Source organism: Miniopterus natalensis, chromosome 12 (genome assembly GCF_054644295.1).
Source record: "Miniopterus natalensis isolate mMinNat1 chromosome 12, mMinNat1.hap1, whole genome shotgun sequence".
Classification (NCBI taxonomy): Eukaryota; Metazoa; Chordata; class Mammalia; order Chiroptera; family Miniopteridae; genus Miniopterus; species Miniopterus natalensis.
In genome coordinates this window covers 72,762,666-72,779,001 of record NC_142092.1, presented here as the reverse complement: position 1 = coordinate 72,779,001, position 16,336 = coordinate 72,762,666, and the positions used below count along the sequence as shown (strand labels likewise).

The following is a 16,336-nucleotide window of genomic DNA, read 5'->3' as shown; positions in this document are numbered from 1 at the left end:
GGTTTTAGTAACTTTATTTTCCAGAGGAAGTCACTGAGGCTCAGAGAGGTCAGTTCACTTCCTTAGGGACACACAGCTAGGAAATGAGAGAGTCAGGATTCAGACTGGTCGGCCGGCTTAGAGCCCAAATCCCTAAAGAAACAGCAAGTTGAATGTTTTAAAACAAAACATGTCAAGCACCTACTATGTGTAAGACATCGAGGTAGGTGGAAACAAAAATAAGGACACACGGCCAGACTTCGAGAAGCTCATAATGGAGTGAGAACACAAGGCTGCAGTGAGACCCTCGTGGAAGTTAGATGTGAAAAGTACCACATAGAACATTAACAGCGACATGGGGGGCGCCAGGGGAGGGGTGGGGTTCAGTGTGGTGGTGGATACCCGGGCAGGAGCTGGGAGAGGAGGCACCCGGGCCAGGGAACAGGGAAGGCTGGTCTTGAGCAATGCCGAGGAATTTTAGTGGAGGGCACAGGGTCATTCCTGGAGGCTGGCACAGCCAGGGCAAAGCTGTGGTGGCATGGAGGAGCTAACGTGCTCCAGGGAGGGGGGTGGGGAGAGGAGCGGGAGTGGTGTGGCTGAGGCTGGGGCTGGGGTTGGGCTGTCAGGCCTTTGCTCTATAGAAATGGGGAGCTGTCGAAGGTCTTTGAGCAAAGGTGGGCATCATCCTAAGGGAGGTTTAGAAAGACAGTTCTGTGAGCAGAGGAATGTCCTGGAAACACACAAAAACTAAGGACAGGGTCAGGAAGCATTGCATGGACTTTTATAGTGCTTTCTTGCAAAAATATATTTTTTTTACCTTGTACATTTAAAAAAAAAAAAAAGAAGGAAATTTTCGAAGGAAAGTGAGGAGCCGGGAGGCAGAGAGCTGGGGGAGGCTGTGGCAGGAGTGAGCCAGGAGTGGTGGGCCCGGAGCCTCTCTGACTGCTGGCGGTCCCGCTGTTGGTGTGACCAGAGATCTCACAGCCAGTAGGTCTCTGGGGTCTTTGAGACGCTCCTCTTACCTTGAGCCTTAGCCGTCCCGGACAGGAGATGGGTTCAGCCTGTCTCTTACTCTTCCCAAGAAGTCTGTCCTCGCCAAACTCCTCCCCACTGCCTAGGCTGTGGGCCGTAGGCTGGCCTTTAAACCCTGTTCTGGGCTAATGACTGTCTGGGGACAGTTACCCAGGGGCGTTCCTGTGTCCTTGAGGACAGACTTGTTCTGTGTAGGAGACCAGGCACTGTACCAGGAGCTTTATGGACTGTGTATGTATGTGTATATATATCTTTATTGATTTCAGAGAGAGGGAGAGAGAGAGAAACATCAATCATGAGAGAGTCGTTGATCAGCTGCCTCCTGCTCGCCCCCTAATGGGGATCGAGCCCGCAACCTGGCTTGTCAGGGAGTTGAACCTGTGACCTCCTGGATCATTGGTCGATACTCAACCGCTGAGCCACGCCTGCCGGGCTGGACAGTGTCTCTTAATCTGATTATAATCAAGCAAAAAAGAGTGTTGCCTTGGGCATGTGACAGATGGAGAATGGGGGCTCAGTGGCCTCCCCAAGCTTTTACCCTGAGGGGCAGTGGGATTTTTGCCCAGGATGGGTGCGCCCGAGTCCTCAGCAGAAAGCTGCACTGCCTCAGGCCTGCAGGAGATCAGCCTGCCAGTGTCCCTGAGCTCCTGCCTCTGGTTCTTGGAGGGGGGCTGCAGTCACCCCTAGGCAATTCCCTGTGCCTGGCTGCCTCTCCCCCCCACCTCCCCCACCCCCACGGCGAGCTCCTGCTGGACCCGCGAGGCGCGGGGAACCATTTCTTCTTGTCCGGAGCCCTGCACTGCACCTCCCATCCCCTTATCTGAGCGCCTGTGGGGAGAAAAGGCTGGAGGGGCGGCAGGCGGGGACCCCCCCAGTTCCAGCCCAGCCCCGCGTGGGCTGAGAGGAGGGCACGGTCAGCTTGTTCTGGCAGCCTGGGGCCGGAGGGACGTGCGAGGGAGGAGGGAGGAGGGAGGATGGCCTTGGCTCACGCAGGGAAAGGTGGATGACCAGCCCCTGGGACTGCTCGGCTTGGAGGCGGAGGCCAGGTTCCAGGAGAGCAGAGATCCGGGCTGCGCCGCGCGAGGCCGGCTGTCCACCGGCCAGAGGGGACCCAGCGCCCTCCCGGCCTCTCACCGCCAGCGCCCACACCGACCTCTGTGGCAAGGCTGGGGGTGGCAGGCTGTCTTTCGTGCACAGGTGCCCCTCGCCCCCTGGCTCTGGTGGGCACGCGCAGAGGTAGAGATGAAAAGAACCCTTTTGGAACCCCCGGCGGGGGGGTGTGTGTGTGACCAGAATCAGGAACGTAGTGGCCAGGGCTCCTCATAACTCAGAGAATCCCCAGTGCCAGGAACAGGGACTGGCACACAGTAGGTACTTAGGCGTGTGCCGGCCGAACCAATGAGTGGATGAGAGGTCGCCCGACGCCAGCCCAGGGAGGAGGGCCGGGAGCCCTGCCATCTGCCTGCTCCTTTGTGCAGCACAACCGCCAGCCTCGGCGGACCCCTGATGTGCAGGGTGGCCGAAGACAGGCTTCGGGGGTGGGGGTGCGAGAGGCACAGCAGAGCTGCTCCCCCTGCGAGGGAAGCAGACAGGGAGCCCTGCTTCTGGTGAAACACCCCCTCTGATGCCTGGCGCGGGCATTGCTGGGGCCCTGAGGCACTTCCAGGTCCCCCCCATCACTCCGTGGGGGCTCCCCACAAGGGGGAAGCACGTGCAGTTGACTCAGACGTTTCTGGGCTCCGGCTCTACCTCTCGCTAACTGGGCCAGTTGCCGCTCAGTTTGGGCATCTGCAAAGGGGCCTGACAGCATTGCCTGCTGCTCAGGTTTGGGGGAGGGTCGGGTGCGGGCGCCGGCTCTGCCGTCCATCCACCCATGTTATAAACAACAGTGCAGGAGAGCAGAGCGCGCGGAGGGGGGAGGGCCCACCAGCCGGGCCCTGGGCTTGGGTGCCACTGTGCCACTGGCTCACGGGTGCCACTGGCACTCCTTGGATGACTGCGCAGGCCCGCCTCTCTCCAGGCCTCAGTTTCCACTTGTGCAGTCAGGCCCTGCTGACCCCGACGGCAGACACAGACACACACGCGTGCAGAGTGCACACAGACCCACACTCGCAGGGGCGCAGGTGTGCACCCAGGCGCAGGACGCAGGCACACACGTTTGCACAAGCAGGCACACGGGCCAATAGGCCCACCCACCCACAGGCACGTCCCGCACCCACACTCAGCCCCCTGCTTCCCGGCCCCAGCCCGCGCCGTCGCCCCGCCCCGGGCGCCAGGCCCGCGCACGCTCCTGCGCGCTCTCGGCGCCCCAGGTCTGCTGCGCGCCGGCTCTCGGCGCGGGCGGGGCGACAATCCGGGGCTCAGCCCGGGAAGAGGGGTGCGGGTGCGCGCGCGGGCGAGGGAAGCGACAGCCCGCGGTCCCCTCGAGTCCCGGCTCATGAATATTAATGTGGCGGTAATTAAAATGCAGGGACGCAGCAGGATGGATGCGGCGCCTCCGGAGCGCGGGGAGCTCGGCGTCTGCGCGGGCGCGGGGGGAGCCCGCTTCTCGGGCGATCGCGGCTCCGGGGCCCGGGCTGGGGGCTGGGGGTTGGGGGTTCGAGGCTGGGGGCGCTTTCCGGCGCGGCCGCCCCAGCCCGGGCCGCGCGCCAGGCCGCGGTTCCCGGAGCCGGCCCCTCCCGCCCTCGCGGCCCGGTGATGTCATCGGCACAAAACTTTCCGCTCCCGGCCCGTCTCGGGACCCTGAGTCATCGCCGCCCCCGCCGGCCGCGCCGGCTGTTTGTGCCCAGCCGGCCCCGTGGCCCCGCCTGACGTCAAACGGGCGGGGCCGGGAACCGCGTGGGGCCGCCGGCCGGGCCGCGCTCCGGGGGGCCGGGAAGGGCACACCCTGGGGTGCCAGGTGGAAACCCGCCGCGGCGCGCATGGCTTGACCTTGGGCAAACCCTCTCTGCGCTCTGCACTTCACTTTCCGCGCCTGCCACGGGGCGGGGCACGTCTTCCCAGGCGCAGTCCCAGGCCCAGCGACGTTAAGGAACTAGCCCGAGGTCACACAGCAGGGGCGCAGCAGAGCTGGGTCCCCGGTTCCAAGGTCTTCTTGGTAAGAGCCACACAGTGTCACCCTCCCTGTGCCAGGACCCTCTAGGGCCTAGGCTGAGAAAACCCGCCACGGGTCATACACGGGGGTGGAGAGCTCGGGAGCAAGGGGCCAGGACCATCCTGGTTTGAGTCCTGGCCGGGCCATAGGTGCTCTGGCCACTTTTCCCTTCTCTGAAGCAGGAGCGATGATCCAGTGTAATAACCACGCGGAATTTATGAGGCTAGAAGACGAGATGAGGAAAGACACGCGGCAGCGTGAGGACTGTAGCAACTGCCATCACATCGGAGTCCCATCGCCTGGGCTCAAATCCTGACTCCTCTGCCCACCACGGCGGCCCCTCACCTTTCTGTGCCCGGAGGCCAGTGCGGGAACAGCTCGGCACCAGGGCCTGCCGTCCTCGGAGCCGCCAGCCTCTTGGGGTGCTAGGAAAACTTGGTAGCAAATGCCTGCCTGGTCCTTTACCAGAGCCGCCCAGAGAGATGCGTCAAAGCATCTGCAATTCCCAGCCTCTCCCTTGGGCCGTTCGCACACCATTTCGGGACTCAGTTTACAGATGGGAAACTAAGAACCTTTCAGCCGCTGCTGTCGGGCTGAGCAGGGACTAGGCTTGGTCTGGAGTCCCAGACCACGCAGCCTCCGGATGCTGTGTTCCACCCCGCACCTGCCCTGGTCCGGGACCTCCCCTCCCACCTGGTAGGCGTGAATCAGTCCCTCTCAGCAACTCCGCTCCCCCTGTCCCCACACACCCTCCAGCCAACGGAGAAAGGCCTGTCCTGCTTCCCCCCCATCCCTGCCTCTCCCTCCCACCCCCAGTCTTCCTGCAGCTCTTTCAAGTCCTCCAGTGCTCCAGGCTGCCTCTTCTTGCCTCCAGGCCTTTGCAAGGGCTGTTCTCTCCCCTCTGACCAGAACACTCTCTCCCCTCTTCCATTTTCCTGGTTAACATCTCCTCCACCTCTCCTTAGCTCTTCCCCTGGGGAGTGTTCCAGTTACCACTCACCACAACACACACACACACCAGCACTCACTCCCCCACATCACACAGATCACACCACACACAGGCGGAGATGCACCCATTACAGAGATCACTGACAAACCCTCGTGTGCACACTCACGTGCTCCATGTGCCATGGACCGCAGACCCCCCGACACGTATGTTACACTAACCATTCAATATACACATCCTAATACTCTGACCACCCAATACACACATACACATTCACACGGAGACCACACAGCACACATCGAGGCTGCATTGGGGCCCCTTCTCCTGGCTCAATGCCTCTAATCTTTTTTTTCTTAATATGTTTTTATCGATTTCAGAGAGAGGAAGGGAGGGGGGAGAGATAGAAACATCAATGATGAGAGCCATTGATCAGCTGCCTCCTGCACACCCCCTGCTGGGGATCAAGCTGGAAACCCAGGCTTGTGCCCTGACCAGGAATAGAGCCCTGACCTCTTGGTTCATGGGTTGACACTCAACCACTGAGCCACGCCCAGCCAGGCTGCATTTTTTTAAATATTTTTTTTTTGCCCCACAGGGCATGGCTCAGCAGTTGAGCACCGACCTAGGATTGAGGAGATTGCAGTTCGGTGTCTGGTCAGTGCACAGGCCCGGGTTGTGGGCTCCATCCCCAGTCGGGGGCAATGATGACTTTCTCATCACTGATGTTTCTCTCTCTCTCTCCCTCTCCCTTCCTCTCTCTGAAATCAATAAAGACATATTTAAATATATATATATATTTTATTGATTTCAGAGAGAAGAGAGAGGGAGAGTCATTGATCGGCTGCCTCCCACACGCCCCCTGCTGGGGATCCAGCCCGAAATCCAAGCATCTGCCCTGACCGGGACTCAAACCCTGACCTCCTGGTTCATGGGTTGGCGCTCAACCACTGAACGATGCCGGCTGCGTTCAGGGCCTCTAATCTTGCCCCCACCCCCATCATGGTATTTGGAACTGCCCGGGTTCAAATCTTGCCTGTTGCTTGCCGGCTGTGAGCCTGAGCCTCTGGACCCTCCTGTGCCTCAGTGTCCTCATTCTGTGGAAATGGGAGAGTAATAGTCCCTGTTTCAAAGGTAGTCGTGAGAAATGAGCACATGGCTACACACACCGTGCTTAGAGAGGGTCCTGAACACAGTAAGCATGCATTAAATATTAACCGTTCCCCTTCTTGATTTCCAGTCCAGTGCAGACCCATCCGTCCAGTGAACCTTCGGTGTCACCTGTTCTGGGCCCGGCACTCCGCCCACAGCAGCAAATGAGACTGACCCAGCCTGCCCTCCAGGGGCTCACAGTCCAGGTGGGAAACGCCTGAAACAGGTAACTCCAGAGCTATAGTTAGCTCATCATGGTGTGGTTTCTGCTGGCCCAGGGGTTCAGGGAGGGTCCCCTGGGGAGGGGACACTTAAGCTGAGATTGGCAAGGTGAAGAGCAGAAAGCACTGTTCTAGGCGGAGGGAATGACACGCATGCAGACCCTGGAGCAGGAAGGACATGTGGCTGTCCAGGGCTGGAGAGAAGGTGCAGATGGCCGGAGCTCAGAACCAAAGGCTAGGCGAGGGGAGCAGAGGCTGAGGGGAGCCAGACATCTGGAGCTTGGAAATGATGCGCCAAGAGCCCCGAGAGCCAGGGGTGCTGAGAGAGGGAAGGGTGCGGTTAGGCATTTTAGAAAGATCTGTCTGGCCAACTGGGGGGGGGGGGGGACGAAAATTGGACAGAGGGGTGGGTGGGAGTGTGATCTGGGAGCCCGGTCTGGATAGTGGCAAGGGCAGTGAGCAGAGGGTGGAGGGGGCTGACTTCTTTAGATGTGACACACCTCAGGTCTTGGTAAGTGCTGGGCTGGAGGTTGGGAAGGAGGAGTTGGGGATGGAGCCTAGGATCTGGCCAGGGTTCAAGAACAGGGCTAGAAGCGATGGTCTGGAGCAAGCTCAAGGAGGAAGGGAGATCTTGCTTGCAGTTTGGGCTCCCCCAGCTGCAGCAGGACCAGAGACCTCAGCAGCACCCTTGGACCTGCGTCCCAGGCGTTAGAGGGCACACTCTGGCCCCTCTCTCTCTGTGTCCTTCCTCATGGGGCCAGGGATCCTTGCTGCTAAGGGGACAGACATGCCCAGCTAGATCCATGATCTGCACACCTGGGACCCTAGAATTCCCTGCTCAATGGCCCCCATCCATTTCCTGGGTCCTTCCTCCTGAGCATGGTCCCAGCTGCCTGTTTGTTTGGGGAGCCCTAAGCCTTAGGGGTGGCCAAGAGGTGGCTGTTTGCAGGGGAGGGTACAGAGTTTATGCACACAGGCTGGAGTGTCCACACCTGAGCACACAAAACCCTCTCACCGCAAAGGATGGAAAGAAAGAGCGGCGAGTGGGAAGCTTCAGGCGGGTCACCTCTCTCCATGGTGCCACTTCCTGCGTGGAGCCCAGACCTCTGAATACAAACCCAGCCTTCCCAGTGTGCTTGTCCTTAGGAAGGTGTGTTTGTCAAGGACAGAGGACAGAACATATTTTATTTAGCAGTGTGTTAGTTTGATTTATAACTTGTAAATACTGAGACATGAGGCGTGTGGGCCTCCACTGTGCTTCTGCCCCCAAGTGCTACCCAGAGGAGCAGGCTTCCAGAGCCCTATCAGCTTCCAGCAGGTTGGCCCAGGGGAATCCCGCAGGCTTCCCGCAGAGCTCCCTGACCCCACTCGTGCGCCCTCAGTGTCCGTCCAGTCCCTTGGTCTTTGTCTGAGGGTCCTCCTGCCTCCCCCTTTGAAAGTTCAACCGCAGCCCCCCCTCCTCCAGGAAGCCCTCCCTCCCCGGAGGCGCTGGCTCTCCAGCTTGTCCAGGTGTTATTTGTTTGCAGGGGCACATGGTGGTCTGACTGGCAGGGGGGGCGAGTCTTGTCCCTTTTGCAGGACCAGAAGCTCCTAGAAGCAGGCAGCCGCCGGCAGGAGCGCGTCTGCATTGTTGGGGTTGAATCCCAGCTCTGTGACTTCCTTGCTGTGTGACCTTGGGAGGCGGCTTCGCTGTTCTGAGCCGCTCTCCTCTTCTGAAAACCCGTAATCATCACTGTACCCCTCGCGGCGAGGAGGCGACGTGGAACGGGAGCCCGCGGGCGCGGGAAGGAACGCGGGCGGGCAGGGGTACATCGCTCACTGCTTTTCACGGCCGAGAAAACAAGGCTCGGAGAGGCGGGGCCGCTGGCTCAAGGTCGCACAGCCTGCAGCGGGGCGAGGCCCACGCCCGCGGCTGACCCAGGGCTCGGACCACGGGGCGCTCCGCTCGCCGGGTCTCCGCGGCCCTGGCCACGTGGGGCAGCGGCCGGCCGAGCGCGGGGCCGAAAGGGTTACCAGCTGCGCCGCATTGGGCGGCCTGCGGGGAGCCAGCCAATGGGCGTGCGCCGCGATGAGGTAATGCCCGGGCCGCGCCGAGTGGGCGGAGCCCGGGGACCCGCGGGGCGCGCGCGCTCCTTCCCTCCCCTCCCACTCCTCACCTTTGACCTTGGGGTCCCCCGCTTACAGCCGCAGCCCCCCCTCCCCGGTCAGGCGCCCGTCCGCGGCGGGAACCCCGAGGCCTCCTGCCTCCTCCGGGCCTTAGTTTCCCCTTCTGCACGGTGGGGGAGGGAGAGCGCTGCGGCCAGACCAGCGGCGCGCGCCCTGGGGTCCCCGGGCAGCTTTGGGTCCCTCCCTGCCCCTGGCCCGCGCGTTAGGGCGCGTCCTGGCCCTCCGCGGGCGGTGCCCAGCGCCCCCCGGGGTGGGGCGGGGTGGGGCGGGGTGGGCCAGGCGCGCCCCCGGCCCAGGCGCGCCCGCGACCCCGCAGCCTCTCCGCGGGCCTTGGGTGTGCGCGCCCGACGCCCCCCAGACGTCCCTGCCCTGCCCCCAAGCCCCGAGCTGGTGTGGGGGGCAGAGGGCAGGGTTCACCCGGCCGTCAGCACCGACGGGGCCCCGACACGCGCGGCTCGGAGCTTCGGGCCCGGGAGCGGCGGGGACCCGGGCCCCCCGCGCCGCCGACGGGCGCTGCGCGCCGGCCGCTGTCCGGACCCGCGGCGCTTTGCGGGCGCTCGGGCCGCGCTGGCTCTGCGGCCGCGGCGGCTTATTAGTCAGCGCGGGGGAGGGGGCTGGAGCCGAGAACCGCAGAAAGCTATTCTCAGGGGCTCCCGAGCGTGGGGAGGGCGGCGCGGCAGGAGCTGCTGCTTCCCAGAAAGTTGATTATTTTTAACCCAGGAAGAAGAAAGGAAGGAGGCGAGGGAGAGGGACTCGGGGAGAGGAGGAGAGGAGGGGGGGGAGGGGGAGGGGAGGGGGGGAGGGGACCCGCTGAGGCTCAGTGGAGGGGAGGGGAAGGAGAGGCAGGGCAGTTGGCGTTGGGAAGGCAGCTGGCAGGGCTCTCTGGAAGGCGACTGCCACCCTCCTCAGCCCCTCCCTGCACCCCTCTGTGAAGCCCTCCTGCTGGACCCACCTCAGGCTGCCCACCAGGCCTTCCTGTGCCTGGGCTGAGAACTGTGCCCTGCTGGGCACCACCAGCCCAGGGCTCTGCAAGGCACTGGGGCTTGAAGAGGGGGGTGGGGTGGGGGGCACAGGGCAGCCACAGCCCTGTCCTAGGGTGCTGTCCAGCTGACAGGCAGCACACAGACGTGTCCTTGCCTGTGTGGGGACCACTGCGGGGAGCAAGGCAGGCCCCCGTGGGGATGGGGTCCTGGAGGGGAGGGCAGAGGGGACCTAGGGCCCCCTTTCCCCTGCCTTAGGGTGGAGCCAGGCTAAAATGCAAACCCGGAGAGGGGCCTAAAGGAGGGTGCTGGGGACACAGTGACAAACAAGACAGCGGCCCACATGGGGCTCACAGTCCTGCAGGGGAGGCAGAGGCTGCGCAGACCATTATGAATAATGCATTAAACAATGACAAGGGCATCGGGCTGGGAGGGGCCCGCGCAGGGCGCTGGGAAGGCTGGTCCCAGACCTGACCTCTGCAGGGGTTATAGGAAGGCTCCCTGGGAGCGATGCCTGGGGACCGGGATGGCTGACTAGGCGCAGAGTGACTGTTGGACGGGCCAGGACTGTGGGGATGAGGTCCCCGGTTACGGACCTGGGAGCCTGAGAGAGAATGAGTGTGGCCCAGGACTGTGGCCCTTGTCCCAGAGGCAGCTGGAAGCTTTGGAAGTTTCTAGGGCAGAGAGAGAGGAGACGGGCTCTGAGAAGCTCACTCAGGACTGTGGGGACTAGAGTGGGTGCAGGGAGGGGTACCGAGTTCCCAGGAGAGTGAAGGCAGACTGGCGCAGAGCTGTAGCCTCTGAGGTGGACGGGAGGCTGGCCTTGGACAGGATTTGGGAGGTGCAGAGGACAGGAGTCTGTGTCATGGTATTGGGGGGAGGGGGCCATGAGTGAAGGAGGCCAGGGAGGGGCCAGGCTCTAGTTTTCAAAACAAGGGAGGCCCAGGGTAGCCAAGGGGAGCCATTTGACAGGTCAGGCGTTGGTGTTGGGACACGGGGGTGGGGGTGTGACAGGCAGAGGGAACAGCTTGAGCAAGGCACAGAGAAGAGCAGGGCAAAGGGATCTCGCCCGCGGTACCGTGAGATCTTCCAAAAAGAGGGGCTGAGTCTGGTCACGATGGGCCTTGACTGCGGGCAAAGGGGTCTGAGCTGGACCTGCAGTCAGTGCTGAGCTGCAGGTGCGGGGACAGGAGGGTACTTCCCGGTGCCGGATGCAGTGGGGGCCCTCAGCACATGGGTGGCTGGGGCAGGCACCCCGAGGCTAGAGAGGGGATTTGCCTGACTGTGGAGTGTCAGGGGCCCAGCTGGGGGGCAGCTGCAGGTGTGAGCGTGTCACTGAGTGTGTGTGTGTGTGTGCCCCTTGCACAGAGTATCCTGCCCTTCACTTGAGGCAGGACCCAGGGGTCAAATCCAACCCCTCTAGAAACAAGGAAGGTCCTGACCAGGCCAGACCAGGGGATGATGGTTGGAAGAGGCCACAGCCTCCAGCCATCACTCTGTCAGCTCAGCACTACCCCTTTCAGTGCCCACCCTGTGACTCTGGAACCCAGGACCAGCATCTGACCCCTCCCCAAGGAGCTGGGCTGGGGGGGTGCCGGGTTATTGGCTGGAGGGCAATGTCTGTACCAGTAAGTACTGCAGGGAGCTGAGGAGGCCTCCTGCAGCATCCTCGAGTCACCATGCCCACTCCCCTCTCAGGGCCCAGTCTGTCCTTCCCCAGGACGGGACAGCTGGTCTGCTCAGCCCGGAGCTGCCCTTAACACCAGGGCCCAGTGGCTCAGTGAGGCCTGGTTCCAGACAGCAGCTCTGACCCTACCTGCAGGCTCGTGGCTTCCCCCTCAGTCCTGCCCCTTCCCATTAGCCCTCCCACCCCCAGGTTGGATACACATCAGAAAGTCATGGTTAAGATTCAGAGACAGACTTGAGTCCGAAGCCATTGCCAGCTAGCTGGGAGCTCTGGCGAGTGGCTCTGGCCTTTGTGTGCCCAGCTTCTCCATCTGCGAAATGGTGATCGCAACAGCAGAGGCAGAGAAAGGGTGGAGGTCACGGCCTTCAAAGGGAAGTGCCCGTCCCAGGTCACTTGGGGCCCTGAGGTGTCCCCGGCAGTAAGGGGTGTGGGCTGCCGCCCTTCAGGGCTGGAGGAGCGGCCTCTCGCCATGGCCGGGTGTTTTTGTGCCTATTTTGCAGATGAGAAAACCAAGCTCAGAGAAATTGATAACCGGCGGCGCCACACAGCAGGAAGGTGGGGGACGGGGGGGGGGGGGGGTCCAATTCTCAGGCCTGCTCTCCTCCGTTCCCACTGCCACTAACCTCCGCATCATGAAACCCAAGTGCAAAATGCATCCCCCCGCAGGACAGCCTACCCTCCCACCCCCAAACCCACACACGACCCTGGCCTGACGGGGCATCTCTGTGGAGCACAAAGGGGGGTCACCAGGCAGAGAAAGAGCCCCACAGGCACGGAGCCGGCTCCACGGGCGCTTTTCTCCCGCTTTCTTCCTCTCTCAGCTCTTTGTTAAGCTCCCTTTCAGCTGAGCCGGCAGAGCCTGGGTGTTCCGAGCTGACAATAATTGCTGCGTCTAGACAGTGTCTGGTATGAGGCCTCCCTCTCTGGTGCTCCTGGCCTCCCCGGCTCCCTTTCCCAGCCCTGCCGCCCTGCCCCGCACCCTCCCTTTCCCACAACCCTTCCCCTCTTGGCTGCCTGTCCCTGGTCCTGCCTCCTCCAGCTCAGACCCTCACGTCTCTCTCTCCCTCTCCCCCTCCCACCCGCAGGCGCACACTCGCCACGTCCATCCCCAAGGCCTGAAATGCAGGCACAGAGGTATTTTTGCATTTGGCTCTCTGGCTGGGAGACTTTAGGGGAGACTGAGACCAGCACCCCCCCATCCCAGGAGCTGGAGGCTGCTCACCTCACTGGATTCTGGGCCGAGCTGGGAAACAGTGGGATTCTTTCTACCCAGGCCTGGATGGGAACTGAGAAATCAGCCTCGGAAGGATTTAGGGTAGCTGCGAGGAAGAACTTCCTGGTGACAATGACCATCAGATGTGGATGGAGTGGTTTCCGGAGACTCAGGGGTGGAAGGTCAATTTTCATAAGTTCTAAGATCCCTTCCTGCCCCAACTCAGATCAGCAACTCTGGACATTTCCGCAGAAGCTGGAGTCTCCTCCCTGGTGTCAGAATTGAGGCGCTTGGGTGAGCCCGAGACAGTAATGATAACATCCAGTGTTTGCTCAGCCCTTTTCTGGCTCCAACCACTGTGCAAATTGTCCACATACTCATTTATTTAATCCTTCCAACAGCCCTGGGAGGGAGGGAGGGAGGGAGGGAGGGAGGGAGGGAGGGAGGGAGGGAGGGAGGGAAAAGAAAGTCTATGATTTGTCCCATTTTACAGATGAGGACTCTGAGGCCCAGAGAGATTGAGTAACTCGTCCAAAGTCAGAGCCAGCAAGTGGAGGAGCCGAGATTTGAAGCCTCAGAGGCTGGCTCCAGAACCCCAATAATGAGCAGGGATAGGAACAATTAAGTGCTTACTGAATACCTGGAGCTGAGATGAGCACCAGACATGAACTCTTCCTTTATCCCCACAGGACTGCTGGATAGGACTGAGGCCTGTGCCCATTGTACAGATTGAAAGAGAACAGCCAGGGTGCTGAGTGCGGCCAAATGGTGAGCTAGCTCGGTGTCATGGGCTTGGCACGGAGTAGATGCTCATAACTGCCATGCCATCTCTCACTTTCCCCTCCAGGTTTCCCTGAGCACCTCCCGGGCACACAGCCCGGCCAGGCTGGGAGAGACAGAGGCCAATGTGGGGTTCTCGCCCCATGAGACCACGGCCTGGAGTGGTGGCAAGTCAGCAGGGGGATCAGGAAGATGCCAGGGACCCAGGGCCTCTGGGAGCCAAGGGGAGGGGCCCTAAATCTGAATGCTCACCGTTCGTTCCTCACCCAGGCCATCCGTGCAGGCGTCCCACAGCCAAGCCCACTGGGCCCCAACACCCCTTACGTGGATGAGCCCTGTGCCTGCCACCTTGGCCGTGGCCCCTTTGGGAGCTGGGCGAGCAGAGACAGCACCTCCCGCATGTAGACTGAAATGTACCCCTGATCTGCTCCTGGGAGGTGACAGGCTGCTAAGGGAGGGAAACAGGAGCAGCCCGTGATCCAAGGCAGTGGAGATGGCCCGCAGCACGAGTGGGGAAGACCTGGATCATCCCTGACCCCAAACCCCCGGGCAGATGGTACCAGAGCTCGAAACCTTTCCAGTTGTAGAAAGACACATCCTGCATCTTTCCCAGCACCCCCAGCGAGGTGTGGGGCAGCCCTGTAACCAGACACAGATCCATCTGCAGCAAAGCATATAAACAAAGATCACAAATAACCTCTGACTCAGTTTTCTCATCGTGAAAGTGGGGCTGCGCACAGGGTTGCCCTGGAGTTGGTGCCTCCCATGATAGCAGCCGGCCTGCAATGCCTCCGACACAGGCTCATGTCCTGCCCCAAGCCCTTTGCACTTGCTGCTCCTTTCTAGAATATTCCTTCCCCAGACATCTCATGAGATCACCTTCCCGTTTCCCTCCGGGCACCGTGGCTCTGCTCAAAGGCCACCTCCTCCGGGAGGCTTGTCCTGATTGCCCCGTCTCTCCCCACCCCACTCCCCTTTCTCTTTCTTTGCAGCCCCTACCATCTGGCACGTAATCTAATCAATCACTCCTTGATTCGCTGCCTGCTCTCCCTCCGTGGAACCCACGCTCCATGAGGGCAGGACGGTGCTCGCTGCCCCCCTGCCTTCAGCACCTGGGACAGTGCCCGCAAGGCGGCCACTGGGAGCTTTGTTGCATGAACTGGCTATTAAATGTGCCTGGGCCATCATAAAGGCACCATGAAGCCCAGCTGGTTGTTAAAAAAGTCCATCCCCATTGCTGTTATTGGCGTTGCTGCTCTGTCAGCACCACCATCACATTCCTGAGCTGACCCCAGACCTTGGCTCTTCAGCCTGTGCAATGGGCATTCTGGGGACTGAGAAATATCAGCCACCAGAAGTTGGTCAGGTCCCTGCAGGAGAGACAGAGAGCTGCCCGCCCGCCGGGGACCTGCGCCCCTCGCTGCGGAGGCCCCGGAGGCCCGGGAGGCCCGGGAGGCGCTGGGAGCAGGAGCGGCCGCCAGAAGGCCATACATAATTCATCGCCCGGCGGGCCTCGGGCGGCTGCGCCGGCCGCTCAGCTCCGCTCCGCTCCGCGCCTTGTGCCTGGCACTTCGCTGACTGCTCCTCACACGTCCCCTCATTGCATCTTCACCGATTTGCAGGGTGCGATCCTTCCCTTCCCATTTTCCCCAGGGGGACCTGAGGTTCACAGGATGGGGCCTCCTTGCTCCTCGGTGGCCAAGCAGGGCCTCAAGCCAGCGGGTTTGAATCCAGCAGCCCCCAGTCACCTTCTCACTGTGCAGGGAAGAGATAGCCCAGGGGAGGGGCTGGGAGCGATGGAAGGAACCCCCCCCCCCCCACACACACACACAGAGGGCAGGCTGGGTCACAGCAGGGCTGAGGAAGGCTCAAGGGGCCACGGCATCCTGCCCCCCAGCCCACTTACCCCCAGAGCCCTCCTCTCTGAAGAAAATGCTCCCCACTGTGGGAGGGAGCTGTGGCACCCAGAGTGCTGGCTCTGGAGTGTCAGGGGCTCACTTTGCTCAGCTGTACAATGGGAACAACAGATAACATTTTTGAAATAACATTTTAGCGGCGGAGGACCGATTAGGGACATTAGGGACAGCTGGTGGAGAAATGGGGGGGTGGCCATAAAAGAACAAGAGGCGGAGCCTCGTGGTGATGGGCATGTCTGGGTTCTGACTGCAGTGGAGCAAATGCAAACCTGTGATAAAACTATAGAACTACACACACACACAGGAGTGTAAGCAGCCCGGCCGGCATGGCTCAGTGGTTGAGCATCGACCCATGAACCAGGAGGTCACAGTTCGATTCCCATCAGAGCATGTGCCCAGGTTGCAGGTTCAATCCCCGGTTGGGGCACGTACTGGAGGCAACCAACCAATGTATCTCTCTCCAATCGATGTCTCTCTCTCTCTCTCTCCCCTTCTCTTTCCTCTCTCTCCAATCAATGAAAAAACATGTCCTCAAATGAAGATTAAAATTAAAAATAATACATTAATATTGTAGCTGAGATGATGCGAGGAAAGGAAGTGCTCAGCTGGGACAGTGAGTTTCAGGGCCACAGTGGGGGCTTCCGAGTGACAAATGAATGCAGCCTGGGTAAGGAGTTAACTCTAAACAAAGGGGGTGGCCACGGGCAGAGGCTGGTCCAAAGCAGGGAGCAGCAGGAACTGGAAGCCTGTGCCCAGAGATGATGGGTGTGAGGCCTTGGCCCAGAAAGAGGCAAGGGCTTCAGTGGGGAAGCGGGTGCAGGCGCCAGGTGAGCCTGGGGGGCCAGAGGGCCTGGGTAAGGGGCTTCTCCATCCCAGCAGAAGGGATCCCTGGAGGTGCATTATGCTGGGAGGTGACCAGATTGGCTTTGTGTTTTGAAAATCTTGTGCTCACCAAGAGGGGCAGGGGGACCTCCTGGGCCCTCACTGTTGCCTAAGATGATTTTTACTGTGGTGTTACCTGACCATGTCCAAACACAAAATGAGCCATAAACTCCTTGTAGCTCTTAGACAAGGGGCTCATGTACCACAAAACCAGGACAAACTGATCAATCAAATACAAAATCAGTTCAAATCAGATTACTTGCATGTGACATATTATGTCTATTTTTAGGA

General features: G+C 60.8%; 1 long non-coding RNA gene across 2 annotated transcripts; it reads left to right on the top strand.

Moving 5' to 3' along the window:
* The first annotated feature begins 11,865 nt into the window (after positions 1 to 11,865).
* LOC107524699 (uncharacterized) lies at positions 11,866 to 13,424 on the top strand. Of its 2 annotated transcripts, none has more exons than XR_015715449.1 (3): positions 11,866 to 12,160; positions 12,340 to 12,388; positions 13,157 to 13,424. It is a non-coding gene; the product is annotated as an uncharacterized LOC107524699 (long non-coding RNA). The 2 variants fall into 2 exon arrangements; XR_015715450.1 differs by lacking the exon at positions 13,157 to 13,424 and adding an exon at positions 12,528 to 12,880.
* Positions 13,425 to 16,336: the final 2,912 nt, after the last annotated feature.